The 21,941-nt window shown below is 42.7% G+C and overlaps 1 long non-coding RNA gene across 3 annotated transcripts in view; it reads right to left on the bottom strand.

Moving 5' to 3' along the window:
• Positions 1 to 21,941, bottom strand: part of LOC144822622 (uncharacterized) — a 755,115-nt gene that overhangs the window by 609,629 nt on the left and 123,545 nt on the right. For all 3 annotated transcript variants that reach the window (XR_013608651.1, XR_013608650.1, XR_013608652.1), the window contains exon 3: positions 3,931 to 4,171. This is a non-coding gene — a long non-coding RNA (uncharacterized LOC144822622). The remainder of the gene's footprint in view (positions 1 to 3,930; positions 4,172 to 21,941) is intronic.

The following is a 21,941-nucleotide window of genomic DNA, read 5'->3' as shown; positions in this document are numbered from 1 at the left end:
TATAAGCTTGAAATACTGGCTCAAAATTGGGGGAGTAATCAAGGCTTAATTTTCCTGAATATTGTCCTGCTAAATCGTCACAGGTTCTTATAGCAGTTCTAAAGAAACCTATAAAATATTCAAATATTAAAAAGTTTATCAATGCATCCAGACATGTAATTCCTCTGTAGCTGCTAATTCCATCTGCACCCACAGGAAAATTGTGAGCTGATCCCACAGGGCTGTTACTAGAAGTTGCAAGGGCTGTAGGATCTAACCCCATCCAGTTGTGATAGTAGCTCCTTGTCATTCATGCTTCTGGGGCTTTCCAAAGCTTTTTTATGACTAGTTCAGTTTTGCGTAGATTAGACTTCAAGGAATGCATATTCAGTGAATATTAGGAAATCCATGCAAGGTGGAAATGGGTGATTGATTCAATAGCAAACTGGAAACCAATTAATTGTAAAAAGAAAGGCTCAGGTTAGGTGCATTAATGAATTACAACATTTAGATGGGTAATGTTAGACCTGTCAGCCTTACGATGGTCTTCCCCCAAAAGTTTTGCGTTACTCCTGCATTTTTCTTGATCTCATTTTTGCTAGCCTTAGGACTCTGATCACATTACCATTGCTAACCAATGCTAAAATGTATGTATGCTCTCTCTAAAATATGGTAACATTGGCTTACAACCAAGTGGAACATTTAATTCACTTATATTTCCGTAACAATGTTGTACTCTATACACCTATGGACTGTAAAGTGAATACTAATAGTGGGCAATTAGCACTAATTATAACACCTGCTTAAATAGGCTGTCAAACATGTCTCTGGTCTGTCAATGCAGCCTGTGTGTGCAGTTTTAAACTGCCATTTCCACGTGGCAAAATAAAACATTTGACAGGCCTACACCTTCCTTTCTAATTCATATATATCATGCCTAGGGTAGGACCTGCATAGCCATTAGGGCTGGGTACAGTGAATTTCAAAGGTTGAATATGTACTTTTATGTTTTTCCTTTGTTGGTAATGCAAATCTCTTAAATTAATTTCTCACTACTGCAAGTCCTACCTCTTCCATAGGATAACACTGGGTTATTGCTTGTGATATGCAAATAATTTTCAATTGGGAGTAGGTAGGAATGTCAACTTTGGAGTTTAAATTATTGTAGTATAAGACCCTGGTTAATGGTAAAGTAAGTTGTTTTGTCACACGTCTGAAAATGCCAACCATTTGGTGGATGCCACCTGTATCCTGGGTCACATGACTAGGTGTAGCTGGGAGTTGTTCTTTGTGTATTGCTCCCAGCCTGCAAGACTAAGGGGAAAATAGATGTTGGCAGGAGGAGTCATTTCTGACTTGAATGGGGGCTAGAGCTGTCACCTTACACAACTGCACATCACAAAGACTCTGCTTCAGCACATTCACAAAGCGTTTCGCACCAGTCTATTTTTCCAGCAGACAAGCTGAGGCCAAGGCAGGGAGGGAGGAAATTCCAAACACCTCAGAGGGTGGAAACCTACAGACCCTTCTCCTACTTTAAAGCTGACACTAACTATAAATATTGGACACTCATACCCAACTCTTCAGTACACTACTGGACCTGTGGATACTATAAAAAAACCACATTGTTGCCCTGCTACTTCAGCCGAGCCCTGCTGCTGAGAAGGAAGACTGAACCTGAATCCTGCATCCCAGGTTGAAGTGATTCCAAGGGTCAGCTGACTAACCTCCTGTCATGAGCTACAGGGCTATATCCATCTCCAGAGGCCACTCTTCAGCTGCCGAGTTGACTTTCTGCCTAGACTTGCAACTAAATCTGTAACTGCCTGAGTCCTGCTTCCACCGCTAGAATACATTTCTGATCCCCAAGAGGTGCCCCTCTGGCCCTGGACCCTTGGTGTGGCATCAGTGAACACCCCTTCAAGAAAGGAAGAAATCCTGACATTTTGGGAACTTTAAGACAGCAAACGGGTGTGTTCCCATCAAGATGTTACTGCCTACACCAACTACCAATGAAGATCTAGAGTGCACCTGACTCTTCGCAATGCAGCGGCCTCCAGCGATTACTGACAATGTGAGATCTGCACTTCATGCTACAGCATCGACAGCCCTCAGTGACCACCAATGTGAATCTCAAGCAAGGCCTGTCAGGATCTTTGCGCTACATCAACAACCATCTGCAACACTCTCACTGCTCCTCGCAGCCCCCTCCAATGCAAACTGGACTATTCATGCCAATCTAAAAGGTATTTTTTTCAGCGAGACTAATCTGTACCCTGTATCTGGCCTGCACCCCATTGTGGTAAGCCGGAATTTGTGACTTTCACCCGGTCTCACACAACCAGAGAACAGCGAGTGGCGTTACATGCTTTTAGGGGCTATAATTACCTTAAAGCATTGAAATTGTAAATCTCTGGTTCTACTTATCATTTTTTTCCATTCTACAATAGAGAGATTGTTTGGAAAGAAATTAAGTTTTTGGGGGGAATTTTGGCCATTGTACAATATGCCTACATCGAGTTTTGGAATGTATACATTGCAGATGTGGTGTAATTATAAGAACAACACAAAACAGAAGAACACACTAAAAGAAGAAAAGAATTGTTGTTAAGAAACCTAATATTGAGAGAGGAAAATTGTGTGAACCCCAGAATAGTCTTGTTTCTGAAGTTCAAGCCATGTAATTCTATTAATTTGGAAAGCACTGAGGTTATTAATATGCTCAAATCCAAGTAAAATGTGTTTATTTTGTTAGCTTATGTTGAAACATATTTATGTGTATCTGTTAAATGAATTCAGACTGAAGAACAACAGCATGCATCTATAAGGGTAAGCCTTGATGGAGGAGAGAACTAGGGTCCTCTCCCTACGCTCCTCAAAGACACTGCATTCAATACTTATTGGCAATAATAAATTATTGAATGGCCAATGGGCAGTAAGCTTTTCTCGTGTTAAAATACCCCAAATTGGTGAGATTAGATATGTGTCCCTGTGTTAATGGTGTTGGATAGGGAAGAACACCATATCTGGTGTCATTTAAAGGATGGCTGGATATCCCACGAGGAATAGGCATAGAGACACAATTAATGCATGGGACACTTTTTTCAAATCTGTGTAATTGGATTCCATTCCCCAAAAATTGTTTGCTTTGCAGGATATTTCTGATTATTTATTTCAGTGGTTTGAAGTACGAGAAAATAGGAAACACAGTTTCTTCTTTAAATATATATGTTCTGGGCTGTCCACTTAGTTTCTCTTCACCATGTCTTTCCATTTCTAACAGTATATTCTTGTCAAGATTCAAGTTAAGGACTTGTAATGTTGCAGAAAAAAGACAAATGCATCCACTGCCCTAGTCACCAATAACATTTTGGTACGACTTGCAGGACTCTGGTATGCCATTTACATGGTCCATGCAAAAATATTTTTCTGAAAGTTGTCTGGGGCGACAAAGGTTCTGGTCATCAAACTAAGGTGTGTATCAAGTTGACACCATCAATTATCTGTGGTGAGAAACTCAAATTATTACATTGTCACACAGAAAAAGATTCTAGACTTTGGCTACCTTGGAGCAGCACTTCTAAACCTTACCTCCAAGGTCGCCTAAAGGATGGTGAATTTATTTGAGCCCTGGATTTTTGCAGAGCAGATCAAGGACAATTATTCCATGGATGATTGCTCCGAGCATGTTTTTTTTTTATCTTGGACATTTTTTCGAGTATGTAAAATATTTTTCATGAGAACCATAGCCATTAACTTAGAGCCCTTTGTGCAACCCAGACAGGGGCAATGCAGATTTGTCAGAAATCCTCTATATATGTAGCTGTTTAAAGATATTCACATCCACAGAAGAATTATTAGACAAGAGTTGTTGCAGCCAAACCAATGGACTTACCTCCATTTTATCCTACAGCACAGCCTACTACTAACGTGTACATGTAAGTGCATTACCTGTTAGGGAATTGTCCTTTACAGGCCTGTAGATTTGTCTTAACTGGCTGAATGGCAAAAGACCTATCCTACTGTTGCAAAGGAAGCTTTTTCCTTTCTCGATTTCAGGGTGCATCAATGACTTTACAACGTAGTCTTATACTCAGATTCTATACTTCACCCTCAGAGGCATTGGTCATCTGATGGACCTTGCTGCGTCGCAGTGAGGGTCGAGAAATCAGTGAGTCGAACTGTTGGCCACCTAATGAAGCACAATAATTGGTATTAACTCACAAATTAGCGATCAAGTTTAAATACACTACTCTTATAAGTACAGTTTCTGTGGAAAGAAAATTAAATTACAATTAAAAAAAAACTCAGACAAATTTAAGTCATATAGTTATTCTATTAAAGATCCAAAATCAATTAATATAAGTAAAATGTTAAGCAATTCATTGATGAGTTTCACAGCTCGCGGTATAAAACCACACACTTAATCAAAGTAAATACATTGCTGAATAAAATAATACATAAAGAGAATGGTTTAGGTTAAGGTTTCCTACCACTACAAAGGCGAGAGAATGACCCAAAAGAGGTAAAAAGGAATCAGATTAGAGTCCACCAAGGAAATGTTCATGGGCAAGGGGGATGCAGTTATAATCAGGAATGTCTGAATCTGGTCTCTCACCAGACAGCTCAAAATCATCCAGCAGGCAAGTTCATCAGGAAAGGAAAAAATGGAAAGGGCATGGGAAGTCCAATGCTATAGTAGGTAGGTAGGCAATCAAGAGGGATTCCCTTACTCCTCCTTGAATAGTCAGTTTTTATACCCCCAGAAATTCATTTGCGACATCAATTGTCACCATACAATGGTCTGATCATCATGTGACCATTCTTCTGCTCATCAGCTACAAAATTGATACTCCAAAATATTTCCCCATGTTGCTCATGAGAAAGGAATGCCCATTCCATCCTCAAAGGTTAGTTGACAAGGCGTCTATTTACTTTGTTTCTCTTCATGTATTAGTTCAATTCATTCAAAACTAAGTATTAGAAAAATGTCTATTGATTTTAGAATGTTGTGTGAACAGAACAGATATAGCAACATTTTAGGAAATGTAACACAATTCAATCACAACAGGCTATGAAATATTGCAGCCTAAGGGAAAAGGCAATTCAATGCATTTAAAATCAACACTTCCTATTTAGTAAAATAAACTCATAATTAGGGTCAAGCATAATCAAAGTGTTAGAAATGGGGGTATCCATTTGGCAGAAATATACACCCGGTCCAAGGAGGGACCTTTCTTTCTAATCAGGATGAGTAGAGTACACACCTAAGTTTGCCTGTGCTCACCTTCTTGTAGCTTGGCACAGAGCAGTCAGGCTAAACTGAAGTGGCAATCTGTAAAGCCATTGTACATAACCCATAGCAACAAATGTCCCTAGAAAACTATGGATGCATCACTCTTTGTTGCTAAGTACTTGGGATGCGTCATAACTCCGAAGCAAAACAGGCGCAGGGAAGGTGAGGCATCTGTTTCTTACATGCAGGTAAGGTGATGTGCCGGTTCCTTGCTACAGGGGATGTGATGCGTCAGTTCCTTACTGCCGCACAGGGGAGGTGATGCATTGGTTCCCTACTGGAAAGGAGGTGATGCGTTGGTTTCTTAATGCAGTCTCAGCGTTGAAGTGGATTTTGTGCACAGGTACGATGATCGTCAGCTCTTCTTCCATGGCAGAGGTTCCTCTTGATTCCAGAAGTAATCTAAAGCGCCGGGGTTTTTTGGGCTTATACTTATACCCCTTTTTCCCTTTGAAGTCTATGTTAGAAAATTCTCTCTTGTTCAATAAAACTAGTTTGGCTCTCCATTGTTCAGTTTCACTACAAGAGATGGAGACAGCACTGTGCAGAGCAGCCACAGTCTATTCAGGTGCAGTGACAACTCCTCCCACCTCTATTGCCCAGGATTGCCCATCAGCATAGGCATGGTGCCTCAACACCCTTTGTGTGAGTAGCTGCGGTGAATGCACAAACAGCCCCTTTTCAGTCTAAAACCAGGAGGTGAATCCACAAGCAGGCAAAGGCTCACAGGATGGTTAAACAAGAAAATGGATTTTGGAAAAGGGGGGTGGTGATGGACAGAGCTTCTGAATGATGCAGAATACTCTTACCAAGTCAAGAGATCATGGTTTTAATCCATCACCGTTTTTTAGCTCACTGCACCATCCCAGCTCAGAACCTGGCTATATGCAAATTAGTCTGTTCCTGTCCCAGTGCATGATGGGAACAGGGCAAACCAAACTACCAAGCCAATTCTTATACTGGGAAGGAAACAAGCTTCCGGGGACCGGTTTCTGGCATCACAGCCTTCTTCGGCCCGGCTTGCTTGAATCCTGATGGTGCAATGAGCAAGGGACTCACGTCTGAGTATACCCTCCCACACATGGTGTGGATAAAACCGATTTTGGAAAAGGGGGGTGGTGATGGACAGAGTTTCTGAATGATGCAGAATACTCTTACCAAGTCAAGAGATCATGGTTTTAATCCATCACCGTTTTTTAGTGAGTGACACAATCAGTGCTGCCACTAGTAGCATTTGATTTACAGGCCCTCGCACCCTTAGTGCACATTACTAGGGACTTACCAGTAAAACAAGTATGGCGATCTTAGATAACCAATCATATTCACAATTTACCTACGGAGCACTTGCACTTTGGCACTGATCAGCAGTGGCAAAGTGCCCAGAGTATGTAAGCCAGCAAAAACGAAATACAGCACATTCAAAAGTATAGGAGGTAGAGGAAAAAAGTCAGGGGAAACTTTGCCAAGGGTGCCAGGTCTAACATCAAGTATATCATACAGAGAAATAATTGTAATATTTGTTAGTGACTATTACATAGAAATGTTCAACTCTAAATATGGCTTACCACCACCATTTTAAAAGTACCTATGTGCGAACTATTCTTAAACATGATTATAATAACAATGTTTTAGGGAATCTAAGGGCCAGATGTAGGTAAAATTAATTTACCAATTCTAAAATACCGAGTCATACCGAATCGGTATTTCAGAATCGGAAAATGAGATGTAGGTAAAAAATCGGTAAAAATTACCGATTCGGAATCACTCGGAATCTGAAATCGGTATTTACTGGATCGGTATATACCGACTCGGTAAAATCCGATTCAGTAAAACCCATACATTCCAACGGGCCCATGGCCCATAGGAATGAATGGGTTTTACCGATTCGGAATTTACCGAATCGGTAAATACCGATTCGGTAAATACGGATTCGGATATTTGAAACTGACAAACATGTGAGCCTGTGAACCAATCAGGAACTCCAACCACACCCAAACCCAAAGGTACAGTGGAATTAACCAATCAGAATCAAGCACCCCTCCCCAGTACCTGGGAGTGGCCACGCCCATGCAGGTGCAGAAACCAACACTCAGGAGAGCAGGAGGAGAGACTGAGGAGCAGGCTTCCCTGAGCTCACCTGTACAGCACCATGGAGAGTCAGGATAGACAGAGGGATGCTACTGAGCGCAAAAGAAAGATGAAATTCAGCCCTGAAGAACTGCAGGTGCTTGTTGCAGAGGTTGTCAGACATTACAGCAAGATCTTTGGGAAACAATCACTGCTTGTTGCTGAGTCCATCAAGCGCACTACCTGGATTGACATACAAGGAAAGGTAAATGCCATTGGTGTCACCCACCGTGAAATAGACGATTTGAAAAAAAGGTGGTATGTTCTTCGCATCATTACCAAGAAGAAACTAGCTGCCCACCGCAAGGAAGCTGCAGCAACAGGGGGAGGAAGAAACCGAGCACCACGACTCACCGACATTGAAGAGCTGGTGGAATCCACCCTTGAGCCTGAATCCATCCACGGCATTAGGGACGCTGACAGCTCTGCAAGAGCTGCAAAGAAACAAGGTAAGATGCATGTACATTGTAATTAACCCATTTACCTATTCCCCTTACACACTCTGTGTGCCTACATCCCACTCCAGAACAGGTTTTACCAATGTCCAGCAATGCATCATGGGAAATGTCGTCATAGGTAGATACCTCTATGCAGTCAGCATACCATGCAGCAAGGGATGCAACACACTACTAACATAAGCAAATGAGGGACAGGCAAATGCGCTATTGTAGTGTGTTTAATCAAGAGACACAGGTGAACTACTCCACTGACACATTGTCCATGTCTGTCCACAGGAGAGTCATCGCGCAGCACAGCAAAGGATAGGGAGAAGAGGAGGGAAGAAGCTGGTCCCAGCACAGTACACGGAGGGAAGGACAAAGAGCAGGCAGCCAAGTCACCTGAGGAGACAACACCACCACAGCCACAGTCCCCTCTTTTATTTGGGAGTCAGGAGTCAAGAGCGGCTGCACAGTCCCCCACCCCGACAACTCCGTCCCCAGTGCTGGAAAGGGCAAGGCGGCTTGATGTGCCCCCCCCGCATACTGGAAACATCTGAGGAGGAAGAGGATGAGGTGACATGGCAATCAACTCACTGGATTTAGCCAACGCTGAGCAGCTGCCCACTCCTAGAGCTGTGCGGACCAGTGTACGAGAACGAAGGCCACGGGAGGCAGATGAAGTGCGTCACGGTCAGGGGGTCTTCTGCGGTCTGGAGGCCACCATGGTCAAAGTCCAGTGCCTGCAGGCGAAAGCAATGATGGGTGTTCAGAGGCAGGCACGCACCACCAACAACAAGCTGGATGACATAGGCAAGGGCATAGGAGACATTTCTGAGAGCATGCAGTCAATGGCATCTGGCATTTCAGACATGACACAGTGCATGACTGTCCTGTGCGACAAGTTGGACAGGGACCATTTGGAGAGACACAAGGCTCGTGTTGATGTGCGGCAGCAGACAAAAGCCCTGAACAGATTTGCGACTGCAACCACCCTGCTGTGCAGACGGTCAGTGGCGATGCAAGATGTATTTTTCAGTGCTGCACCAATTTATCAGTGGGAATGGCCAGAGTGACCTCTGCCATGGAGCTCATGCTCGCACAACAGACTGCCACTCGAGGCGACACATGTGTTGGTGAAAGTGAGCAGTCCACCAGCAGGAGCGGCGCAAGCACTCCTGTACAAGAAATACGTAGGAGCGGCAGGCGTCATGCGACTGAGACAGGCCACACCGAGAACCTTGACACACAGCCACATCAGTCCCACCCTGTGATCCGTGGACGTAAACATTGACTATGCCCTCCACCCAAGGAACAGGTCACGGTGGTGTTAACCGTGACAACACAGTCATGGACATTTATATTTTGTGTAACCAATGTGTGGTATCATTGCACTTGCGTAGTGAAAATTTAACTACGTACGTCATAATCTTTGCCTGTCTGTGTCTCATTACTCACTCAGAAATATTGCTGCGTGACCTCTGCCCATCTCAGTCTCCCATCTGTAGCTGCTGCTGCTACTGTACCATGGGGCTCTGCCAGTTCTGTGTCATCATCAATGCCCTCATGATGTGTGATCTCCACCTCTGTGCCTTCCTTGGTGGCGAGATTGTGTAACATTGCACAGGTCGCAATGATTTTGCAGCACAGGATTGGAGTGTACTGGCGTGCCCCTCCACTCTTGTGGAGGCAGCGAAACCTGCTCTTGAGGAGTCCAAATGTGCGCTCCACAATGTTGCCTGTAGATCTGTGAGCCACATTGTACCGCCTTTCACTCCTGGTGGATGGGTTGAGGTAGGGGGTGAGCACAAAGGACCGCAGGGCATATGCACTGTCGCCTAGGGGGGAGAAAGATTGACATTACTTGCATGTACATGATACATTAATCTGCTGTGAGTGTCACGGTGTGTCAATGTCATTTACCTAGCAGGTATCCGTTTCCAAATTCTCCGGCAACTAGGCGTGTGTATATTCCACTATTCTGGAATATGTACGAATCATGGGTACTTCCAGGGAACTTCGCAACGATGTCTGTGATGATGTTGCCAGTGTTGCATATGACCTGTATATTGATGGAGTGTGTTGACTTGCGGTTCCTGTATATGTGTTCTGTGGCTGCAGGTGGACAGAGTGGTACGTGGGTGCCATCAATGCAGCCTATCACGTGAGGGAAGTGTGCCAGTTGATAGAAATCAGTCTTGGTTTTTGCAAGTTCCGCAGGTGTATCAGGGAATGAAATGTAATGCTCCATCCTCTGCATAATGGCGTCAAGGAACCTCCTGAAGAAGCGGGACAGGCAGCTCTGGGACACACCACCCACTCCAGCTATCACATTCTGGTAGCTCCCGGAGGCAAGCAGGTGTAATCTACACAGCACCTGCACATGTTGTGGGATGGCGTGGGCCCTGGGTGTTGGGTGCTCCAGGAGTGGGTATAGGTCCCTGATCAAGTCCCGGATAATTTGGGTATGTAGCCTGTACCTCTGGAGTATTTCAGGCTCTGTCAGTTGGAACAGTGTTATCCTCTGCCTGTACACTTGTTCCTCCCTTTGCCATTCCCTCTCTTCTGCTGCCTGTAGTCTTTGCCTCCTTGCAATGACGTAGAACACCACCATTATGATTCCACTGTTGCATTTTGGGACTCTTTTTATAGCCTTCACCTGGTTACCACCTGCATTCAATCCATGGTAAATACAGACTCATAAATACCGAATTTCCGTGAAATGGGTATTTTTGGGCTTTCCTACATCACCATGGCCATTTTTTACCATTTCTTATTTACCGAATCGGTAAATAAGAATTCGGTAAATATGAATTCGGTAAATTCCGCCTCGGTCAAAATACCGACTCATATTTACCGAGTCGGAATTATACCAACTCATATTTACAGAGTTGGAATTATACCGACTCATGTTTTCCGATTCAGTAAATAATAGGCTCCTACATCTCATTTCATGGATACCGGTCGGTAACGGCCGAAATTACCGAATTTCGGCCGTTACCGACCGGTATTGGGCGACCTACGTCTGGCCTTAAGACTCTAACAATGTCAAGCATTTATGTTTCAGTCCTATACAATTTAACATGTTTTATGTGCACCACTTTTTTATTTGCTATGGTGCATTACAATGAAGGAAAAAATGCCAAGTCTCATCATTAATATTTGCACAATTGTAAGAAAGATGCATTTGTTACATAGATATACTTCTTCATTTTAATATTTTGTGTTTTTTTGCATCATAAAAAATATTTTCATCAGTAATCTTTCATAACATTTTGTTAAAATATAAGGTAATACGTTGATGAACATGTTAAATTCATTATTCTCAAAATCTTCCTTTTCTATAAATCCAAACACACAGCTTTTCTTAGTTTCACTGTTATTTTTCTATACATTTGCAAACTGCACATTAGTGTTTAATTTCCAGAATCGGTTTTCATGTCATGTAAAGAATGATCACCTTTTATATTTCCTCACGCCCCCCTCAGTTGGCAAATCAATCCATCACATTTTATCAACATCAGATCATCACAAATTATGGTTTTGTTGTCTTAAACCTCTTTCTTTTGGACTCCTCCAGAATTTTAATGTCATCAATGTATTTACACTGCTTGTCTACTAGTTATTATTAATATTATAGCTTATAAAGCGCACAGCTACCTCCAACGGAAGTGTCCCGGTGCTAGCAGCGCATACAGTATATGGGGTCTAAAGACAGGGCCGAGACCTCTAGGGAAGGCCAAAAAGCCAAGTTGTTAGTGCCTTCCTAAACATAGGTTCCGACTTGGCCTTCCACAGGTGCTCAGGCAAAGAGTTCCACAGAGAGGCAGTTTTCACCGAGAAAGCTCGACCACCAATCCTGGCTTTTGCAAAGCAGGAGATCACAAGTAGTTCCGGGTGATTTGATCTCAGTACTCTAATCTGGCTATATTTCTGGAGTCTTCACTTCAAGTATTTTGGATCAATGTCTCTAGTTGCTTTGTAGGCCAGGGTTAGAACCTTAAATTCTATCCTTCTTTTTACAGGCAACCAGTGTAAGCTACGCAAATGGGGGGAGATGTGATGTCACAAAGGCATGTTTTTTGACGAGCTGCCGCATTCGGAATAGTCTGTAGTTTTCTAAGCAGAGAGTCTGGGAGACCCAGGTATAGGCTGCTCTATGGCCAAGATGAGACATGATCAGTGCGTGAACCACAGTTTTTCTACAATCCATAGGCAGGAAGTGTAAGAATCTCTGCAGGGCTTTCAACTTTCATAAGCACAATGCGGAGACTTGACAAATCTGGGCCTTGCCTGACAGTTTAGAATCAAACTTGAACCCTAGAATCCTAGCAGAAGCAACTGGGAGAGGAGGGGGGTTTAACTCTGACGGCCTCCAGAGTACCGACCGAGGAGCAGAGGATTGATTAAAAAAACAGTACCTCAGTTTTATCAGTGTTCAATTTCAAGCAGTTGTCCTTCATCCATATCGAGATGTTGGGAAGAAACTGCTTAAAATTGGCAAAAGGCATCTCTTTGTGTTCCCTAAATGAGAACTCCAGTTGCTTGTCATCGGCATACGAGACAACTTTCACCCCACATTGTTCGACTAGCGCAGCGAGCGGGGTGAGATAGATATTAAAAAGAGTTCAGGCTCAAGGCCAGACCCTGGGGGATGCCGCACATTAGAAGACTAGTGGAGGAGACATGGGGTCAGAGAGACACTTGCTGAGACCGATCCTCCAGAAACTAGCGAAACCAGGCCAAGGCAGCTTCCGTTACTCCCAGGTGCTCAAGTATTTGTAGGAGAATCTGGTGAAACACTGTATCAAAAGCTGCGGAAAAGTCCAGCAGCACTAGCATTGCAAAACTACCCTGGTCTATGGTTTTACGCATTGTCTCTGCCACTTCAAGCAGAGCTGTCTCCGTGCTATAATCAGATCTGAATCCTGTCAGGGAATCGTGAAGATGATTATTGTTAGACTCTAGGAAGTCCGGAAGTTTTTTTCTAGACTTACTTCTCAAGGATTTTGGCCGGAGCTGGCAGGAGAGAGATTGGCCTGAAATTTTTGAGTTTTGCTGGGTCCACGTTCTCTTTTTTGAGAATTGGCTGGACAAATGCAGTTTTCCAACTGGTTGGATAGATGCCTAGTTTTAAGGAAGAGTTCAATATAAGATTAAACCAGGGGGCTAATAGCTTAAAAAATCTAACAGGGCAGGGGTCAGCCAGAGAGACAGATTTTGTTCAATTCCAGCATGGATACTTTAAGACAGAAAGGATGAAATCCGGACCACCTGCCAGAGTGGTGAGAGATATAGGGTGGTATGTCTGATGGCCCTGACAGGGAGAAGGAAGAGTAAGCCTGAATTTCGTCTGGAGGAAAGTGGCTAAATCTTCACAGAGGGTAGCTGAGGGGGCATTGGTGCTCTCCAGGGCTTTCAGTTTATTGAAGCCATGGACAATCTTAAAATCCTCTTTGGCAGAGTTGTCAGAGGACTTAATCCGATTAGCGACGTTGTCCCTGATGGTCATATATTTTAGCCTGTGGAATTTATTCAGCACTGCTCTGTATGCGTACTTAGCCTCTGGTTCATACTTTTTCCACCGGGCCCGCAAGTCTCTTTCAAAGACTTTTTTCCATACAGAGTTCCGTCGTGAACCAAGGGGCCGAGGGTTTATTCCTCGACTATTTCATGGTCTTAATTGGGGCTATTTTGTCAAGGACAGAAGTAACCCAGCAGTTAAAAGCAAGAGCGTCATAGCTGGGTTCACCTGTGGTCCGAGGGAGGGTGCAACTTAGGGCCCATAGAATCAGGTGAGATCTTCCTCCAATTTCTCCTGTCCTCATATACCGACCTGGTCTTATTATTATGGGAGACACTGGTCAGGTTGAAAGGGACTAAACAGTGATCCGACCAAGTTAATGGTAATGGGTCCTCAACTAGTTCAAGATCAGATCCTGTTCTTTTCACTTCTTGAATATTCTTTTTCTACCTGAAGATTTGTATAGATGATATCATCAGCATTATGCACAAAGAGAATGCAACTAATAGTTTTACAATAGAAATCACAAGTCTATTACCTAAGTTACCCAACAAGTTGCTAACAGTTCACAATCCCTTTCCTATTGTTTACCCGGCACCATCAGATGTCAACCCTTTTAAGTCTTTATTTAAGTAAGTAATGTTTTAATGTAGTTTTCTAAATCTTTGCTCTTGTCCAGAATGTAGGTGCAATGTTGTTTAAACTTTAACAACCAACAAACTCTGCCCTCCTTCACGAGAAGGATGTCTAGGGCAAGTCGATTTTGCATCACCATCAATTTTATTGAAATCATTCATTAATATACAACAGAAAATCCTCCAGCTGTACTGGTGTCTTTCTAACTACTGTAGTAGAACGTTTTCTAAGTTTATGTAAGTTTAATGCTTCTCCTATAGAAGGCATTAAAGCTCCAAAAATATCACCCACTATCTGATTCATTCTCACACTTCTCTTCATTCTCCTGTTGTGCTCTTTTAATTCTCCTTCAATTTGTTTCACATAATATATTCTTAGAAAACAATTCCACATTCACTAAAACCTACAAAATTGATGTTGAAATATGACCTTTTTCTCTATATACAATGCTTTCATTTATGATGCCAGTCTAAAGCTCATGTAGCCATTCCTTCTACTATTTTATGTACTTCTGGTAAATTCTAAAGAGTTAGTTTAGGAGGTACAGTAGATTTAATTGTATCTTTATCTAAGTCTAACTTCTACTAAATCTATAAATTTCTTTTCAGCTCTCCCTAGTTCACATAATAGATTATTCTATGTGCATACACCAAGGATTTAGTTAGTCTAAACAGATGCCAATATTCTCAGTTGGTCTAAATTGATAGTCTATAGTCTCAGTTAGGGAAACTTCAGAATGTGGATTTAAATATTTTAGTACAGGAAGTTCGTAAAAGATCACATCTTCATTTGAATAATAATAATGCAAATGATCAGTACCATAAAACAAACAAACTAGTTAATACACTGCAAGAAATTCTATATGTTAACAGTAAACTATGGCAGGTGACCCCTTCAGCAACTGATACAGGTAATTGCATACATACACAGCAATCACTAGCATCCATTGTGTCAATGTACTAATTCAGTAAACTATTGTAGACATTTAGTGAATGATCAGTTTTTGGAAAATCAATATGTAAAGTGTTATCCATCAAAGAAATAGAATCAGTGATATTAGTTTAGGCAGTTTTGGAAGAAGGTATAATCTTAGAATCACCTTTGGGTACATAAGGTGGCAAGCTAAAATAATAAGCAATGCAATAACAGAAATGATTCCTGCATATACACATTTGCAACTACAAGAGATTCCAGTTTTAGGCTTCATGGATTTTCCTAATTCATACCGTTTGACTAAAGACATTTTTTAAATAGCAACAAGTAAAATGAGCAGTTCAACAAAGTTCGGTACAAAAATGCTAAGGCAGAGTTCAATACTTCTGTTCGGTATGGAGGAATATGCAGATCAGCTTTGTGGATAAGTATATTTACGATGAATTGTGTCAATCCTTCAAGTTGTACACCGAGATTGAAATTCAAATCCAAAAACAAAGTTTATAATGTTAAAGCAAAAGGCAGAGAATTCTTGTTCCCATTCAATTGCTTCCAGATAAATCCATGCAGGAGATGAGTACTTTTGACTGGGTACTCTTGCTCTTTTTGATCTCTTTACAGCTTATCGCTCATCATCACTGTCACTCTCATCGGACTGCTCTGAGCTTTTTAGGAATGGTTTGTGGTACTCGTCCTTCAGGTCGTTTCCTAGTATCTTCCCTCTTCTGAGCCAACGGTCTCTGGGTACAACTCAAATTCTTTCTCCACTAACCCCCTTTGTTAGGATTTGTATCTTTTGTAGTCAACTCTACTGGCTGGGACCCTTCAGCACCGACAATAGTTTACTCTCACAAAACCCCTTCAGGTCAAACGACTGCTGTCCTGGCTGCTTGCTGGTCCCCAAGAGTCTGTGGGCCTCATTTATGAGAAATGACGCATCGCTGCATCAAAGCAGTGATGCGTCACTTCTCAGTGTGCACTCCTTGTGCCAGTATTTCTGACGTATCTGTAAGCGCAAAAGTGACGCATTGCTGGAGTATGTCACAAAAGTGACGCAACTCCAGCAATAAGTCCTTTCACATGGGGCAAGCCCCTTGTGAAAGCGCCTGCGACAGTCTTACACCTGCTGTGAGGCAGGCACAAGATTCTACGAGGCTTTTTGCGGGGGGACCATTCCCCTGCATATATTATACCTGACGCAGGTATAATGTAGCGCAGGGGTTTACAAAGTGACACATCTGCTTCGATGCGTCACTTTGCAAATAGTGTACAACAGGAGGCATGTTTTACACCGCCGATGCGTCACAAAAAGTGACGCATCGGAAGCGCAAAACTGACGCAAGGCCTCATAAATGAAGTCCCGTATATATTTAAGAATTAAGAGGAACCCCCTTCTGTCCAAAGGAATAGGGTAGTATATTAAAATATCACAAGAAGTTGTATCCTTTGGAGAAAGAATAACCTGCTACATCAATCTGTTCCAATCTTGACAACATCAGATGTAGAAAGGTACACAATCAATTTATTGATAGAAATTAATTAAAAAGTACATATAGTATAAAAGACAATTATGCATCAAATCATTTATATCTAACATTCAACTATGTCAAAGTCTTAAGACAGGCCTAATTACATGTAATAAAAAACCAATGGTAAAAGATAAAATTAATAAGGAGAGAGTACATTTCACAAGACACGCTATCCTATGTCATCAGTGGCATACACATCCGTAAGAAAAAACTTTTTTCAGGCTAGTGCCAGGTATTGTCCAATTTATGTAGTACTCTTTGGTCTAGCCACTATACAGATTGTGTATTTTTCAGTTATGCATCGACGCGTTTTGTTGGACTCATATATCGCCATCTTTATAAAGACACAGAATTTTGTAGAATCTCAACAAAATATAATAGGTATGAGGATAATACACCTATAATCAATTAGAAACCTGTCAAAAATTAAACACAAACAACAATCAATGAGTCTAAAAATAAGCAATCTAAGCATATAAAACAGCTTAATGTCTATTGTTCATTTATAAGCAGTTTTCTACATCCTTACAAACGATGTTCTGAAATTTTGTGCTGAAATACTGTCCAACCTGCTTCCAACCTGCACATCGGAAACAGGTGCTATTGTAGGGAAAGGGAAAAAGTAACTCTCTTGTATCCAATGTGGAAGACCTCTACACTTTACAGCAGTGTTGGTGACCAGGATCACCTGGTAGGGCCCTTTCTAACTGGGTTCCAAGCACCTCTTCTGCACATGCGTTTTCACATATTACCCAGTCACCAGGACTGAGGTAATGGCACTGCTCCTGTTAAGTCGCAATGACAGTGTCTCTGACATAATGCGACAAAGAACTTACCACATCAGGCAAACCTTTACAGTGTTCCAATATTAAGGGCTAAATTATGAGTTTGGCTGTCCAAAGGACGGGCAAACTCACGGGGGAGGTGAGATGGTGGTCGGGGACCGCCGCACCAGTGTTCTGACTGCAATATTATGAGTACAGCTGTCGCACCAAGAGAGGACCAAAGCAGCTGCCAGGAATCCGTGATGCCTGGTGCTGACACAGTGGTCTTGAGGCCATAATATGCTTGACAGTGCTGCTGCGGCACCTCCAAGCATCTTACGTGTTTTCCCACTGCGACCCTAACCATGGCGATGAGTCTGCATTGGAACGGGTGGTGTTGAGGAAACAAAGGGGGCCCTGCATGGTCCACTCTTTCCTTAGGCCCATGGGATGCATGCAGGGGGGCACATGGTGTGCCCCCTGTCTGCATGCAGCCCCTTTCCTGCACTTCACAGTCCATGCCATGCAGGAACAGGCAATAATGTTCCCCTTGCTGTGCCTTTTTGAAAGGCACTACCTTGGGAACGCCAAAGGACAGTCCACCAGTCTACAAGGAAAATTACAATCTGGCAGTTGGCTGCAACCCTGTTTGGTGGATGGCAGTGGGGCAGTGCTGAGGCGGCCTGCTCTCAAACTGCCAAATGTGTAATCGGGCCCTATGTTATCTGTCATTTTGACGAGAGCATTTTCAGGAACAGCTGGCTGTCTCATCACTCTGCTCATGATGAGCTCATTGGGTGACAATCCTGTCCCCCTTTCTGGTGTGCTTCTAAGACTCATTGGGCCACTTCACAGATGCTGAAGCACACATCTACAACCAGTCTGGATTTCAATGTACCATTAATCTGCTCCATGAATCCAGAAGCCTCTGGATGGTAACTGCAATGGAGCTTCTGCTTAACTTATAATGCTGCACATATAATTTTCAGGACCTCATTGTTAAAATGAGTTCCTCAGGAATCCAAACCGTGGAATTAACTCCCTCAACCACAATTTAGCTACTGTAAGACTGTCATTTCTTCGTGTTGGATAAGCTTCCACCCATTTTGAGTAAATGCAAACAATGACCAAAATATATCTTAAACCATTGCAAAGGGGCATTTCTATAGTGTCCATTTGCATTCATTAAAGGGACCTCCCGATCTCCCCATATGACTCATTGTAACTTGTGTTTTTCTTCTAGCGTTTTGTTTTTGAAACACTGGACTTCAATGGCACACATTTTCAGCAATCAATCTGAATCTGAGATTGAACCCTACCTGTCGAAAGAGGGGCACCATTGCATCTTTTCCTACATGTGCAATACCATGATAATGTCTAGCCATAGGTAGTAACAAACTATCAGGTCATAAGGGTCTGCCATCAGTAGAAACCCAAATTTTGTCTTCCCTCTTGGTGCATTCTGCTCACACCCAACGTTGCTGTTCAGTTTTTGTCACTTCTTCCCACTATCGCTTAACCTCGTCACATGTATCAATGGCAGTCAATAGCAAGTTGCAATTTGTGATGTTTGATATTTCACTGATCAGCTCCGCATTAAAGAGGTGGGCCTTTAATGCACAACTGTCACTAGTTGGTGCCTTGCCTATGAGCTATGCACTTAACTACTGCAGTTTGGGCAGGTAATTCTAGGGCCTGCAAAAGTCATATCGGTGATCTGGAGGAAGTTATAAACCCACTCTTTGACCACAACTGCCCAAAGTCCTGTTTGCCTCCAAAGGCGTACTATCAGTGAAGATTGTCACCCTGAGTTGTTCTGAAATGCTGCAAGCCTGTGTCAAGACAATCAATTCAGTAACCTGTGCTAAATAAACTCCTTGCAACCATGACACTTCAAAAACATCGGCAACTGTATAAACAGCATAATCACCTTGTAAGATTTCCTTCATTGTCTCGCAAACAGGAACCATGAACAAACAACACATGCTCAGATTCAGGCAAAGGTTCATCTTGGATATCAGATCAGGGTTTTGTGCATAACTTACAACCAACCAATCATGTTCAACTTCTTTGGTCACAGTAGTAAAGTTAGGACTACTAACTTTAGGACTCATAAACTGAGAATAATCCTAACTTTAAGACTTTTGGTATTCACAGAAGGCATTTAGGAGTCCTAAAGTGAGGAGTCCTAACTTTAATACTGCTAAACTGAGAAAAATCCTAACTTTAAGACTTTCGGTATTCACAGAAGGCATTTAGGAGTCCTAAAAATAGGACTCTTAACATTCTGAAATGAGTAAGGGCCTTCTGTGAATACCAAAATGAGTAAGGGCCTTCTGTGAATTCCAAAATGGTAGTAAGTTTAGGATTTTGTCTTAAATTAGTTCTGAGAATTGGGCCCCCAGAATTTTGTTTTTGTGAAACTTTCCTAGCTTATTTTTCAATCTGCTGTCCTAAGTACAGGACTTCAGGTTGGCAAAACTATATCTTAGCCAGGAATACTTTATGTCAATTTATTTAAAAGTGCAATAGTATCAACCTTAAAGGGTCCCTTAGTGTTTGATGTCACCAGCAGGTAATCAATAGACTGTGCTAGCACTGAATGATTTGGCATTACCAAAGACTCAACATTCTTTTTGAGAATCTGGATAAATATTGAGGGGCTTTCCGTATACTCTTGTGGGACTCAGCACCATGTCAAAACATGATTGCCGAAAGGAAAATCAAAAAGGAACTGACTATCCTCGTGTAAAGGGATACAAAAAAAGGCCTGGCACAAGTCAATGACTGAAAACCATTTGGTCTCTCATAGAATCTGAAATAGTATCACCGTGGGATTCTGTACCACAGGACAGCAATGGACAACAAAAGCATTCACTTTCCATAAACCCTGCACAATACAATATTGGCCATTCGGCTTCTCCAAGCCCATAATGGGAGAGTTACATGGACTTCCCATTATCTACTTTAGTATCACTTGATTAATCATTTCTTCAATCACAGGAGTAATTCTGGCAATAGTATCTGGGGTCAAATTGTACTATTGGATTCTCGGAAAGTCCGCATTTGGTTTGACAGTGATACAGACTTGTTCAACACACTTGTCTAGTCCAATATCTTTATCTGTAATGTGTCAGACCTTAAGAAACACAGAGGCATATTTACAAACCCTTATCACCACAGAAACGTCACTTTTAGTGACACTCCTGTGGCGATAAACTCTTCTCCTTATATAAAAAGGCAGCATTAAGTCTATTAATGTGGTTTAAGGCTGCCTTGTAAATAAAGCCCCCTTCCATGCTGCACTATGGGCACATTAGTATGGCGGGTGGACTTTGTCCGCTCGCCATACCATTGGGAAATGGGACCACCCGCTAAGGGTACGGCGGTCCTGCACATCCCATTAGGATGCGCCTGCCACACTGGCGGGCGCATCCCACATTTGTAACATTGCGGCGGGTGGTGCAATCCCCCCACCCCCCGGAGTCCCTGGGGGCCCGCAACGGGCCCCCCAATCAGACTTCGCATGCCTTTCCGTGCTGGAAATGCCGCCACGGAAAGTTATTTCCAAGGCCACATTCTAATATGGCTGGCGATGTCTTTCAGACACCGCCACCATATTGAACCTTTTTTCGCCCAGGTAGACATGTCGACCGGGCAGAAATTTGCGGATGGTCTTTCCATCTGCACGGATGGCGGGCGAATCGCCCCCGCCGGGCAGGCGGTGACTACCGCTGGTCCGGCAGGGTCGATCCGCCCGCCATCCTAATGGGGCCCTTTGTGTGAAAGGGGCCTTCCATGGGTTTTGTGGTGGGCGATCCGCTGCAACACCCATTGATTTTGACGCTGCCCCCTATTTACAAGGGGGGAGTAAATATGAGGCAGCACCAAAATTAAGACCTGGGAAAACATGGTCTCAACATTGCAAAATGTGGAGAAATGCTTTCTTTCTCCTTGTTTTTGCTGTTTCTATGTGTGCTGCGTTGTGCAGCCCACATAGAAACAGCAAATTACCATGAATGATCGTTTATGTGCAAGAAAGTCTCCCTTCCTGCACATAAACAATCATTTAAAAGATGATGATTTGCAACTTCTATGTGTTCTGCACAATGCAACACACATAGAAGTTACAAATCGCCATTCTGGATTGCTTATGTGCAGAAAGGGACACCTTTCCGCATTTCCAAAGTGATGGAGTGTGGCATTAGCATTTTTGGAGCTAACCCTTGCTCTGCCACTTTCTTATACATATGCTCCACAGTGTCTCTCAATACAATGGGAAATTCATCTCTCATCTAGAGAGGGTACGTTCCCATGTCAGATCTCTGCTGAGCTAGTTTAAAAACAACATCCTCATCCTTGGTATGAAATTCAATACCTTTTGAAGTGCAATAGATTACACCTCTGATGACAAGGAATGAGACAGTACTCCCATTTACCACCCCATCCATTTATGGACCACTCGGTCTACCTCTAAGGCTGCACCAAGCACACAGTTCTCATCCTCCCTCAGGTACCGTCAGGCTGACGGGTCCTTATTGAAATCGTCTGTTTGAATCAAATCCTGATGTGATGCCTTTTTATTTGGAAAAGAGTTTCTGTTTGTCTGCTTACTCTGATTAATATTGTAACTTTGTACCTGAATATTCCGTTGAGGCATAGGAGCATATCGTATCTGCATTGATTGGGATATATTAGGATTTGGAACTCTCTGTC

The sequence above is a fragment of the Lissotriton helveticus genome, chromosome 3_1 (assembly GCF_964261635.1).
Source record: "Lissotriton helveticus chromosome 3_1, aLisHel1.1, whole genome shotgun sequence".
NCBI classification, from domain to species: Eukaryota; Metazoa; Chordata; class Amphibia; order Caudata; family Salamandridae; genus Lissotriton; species Lissotriton helveticus.
This window is presented reverse-complemented; position numbering and strand designations above follow the sequence as displayed.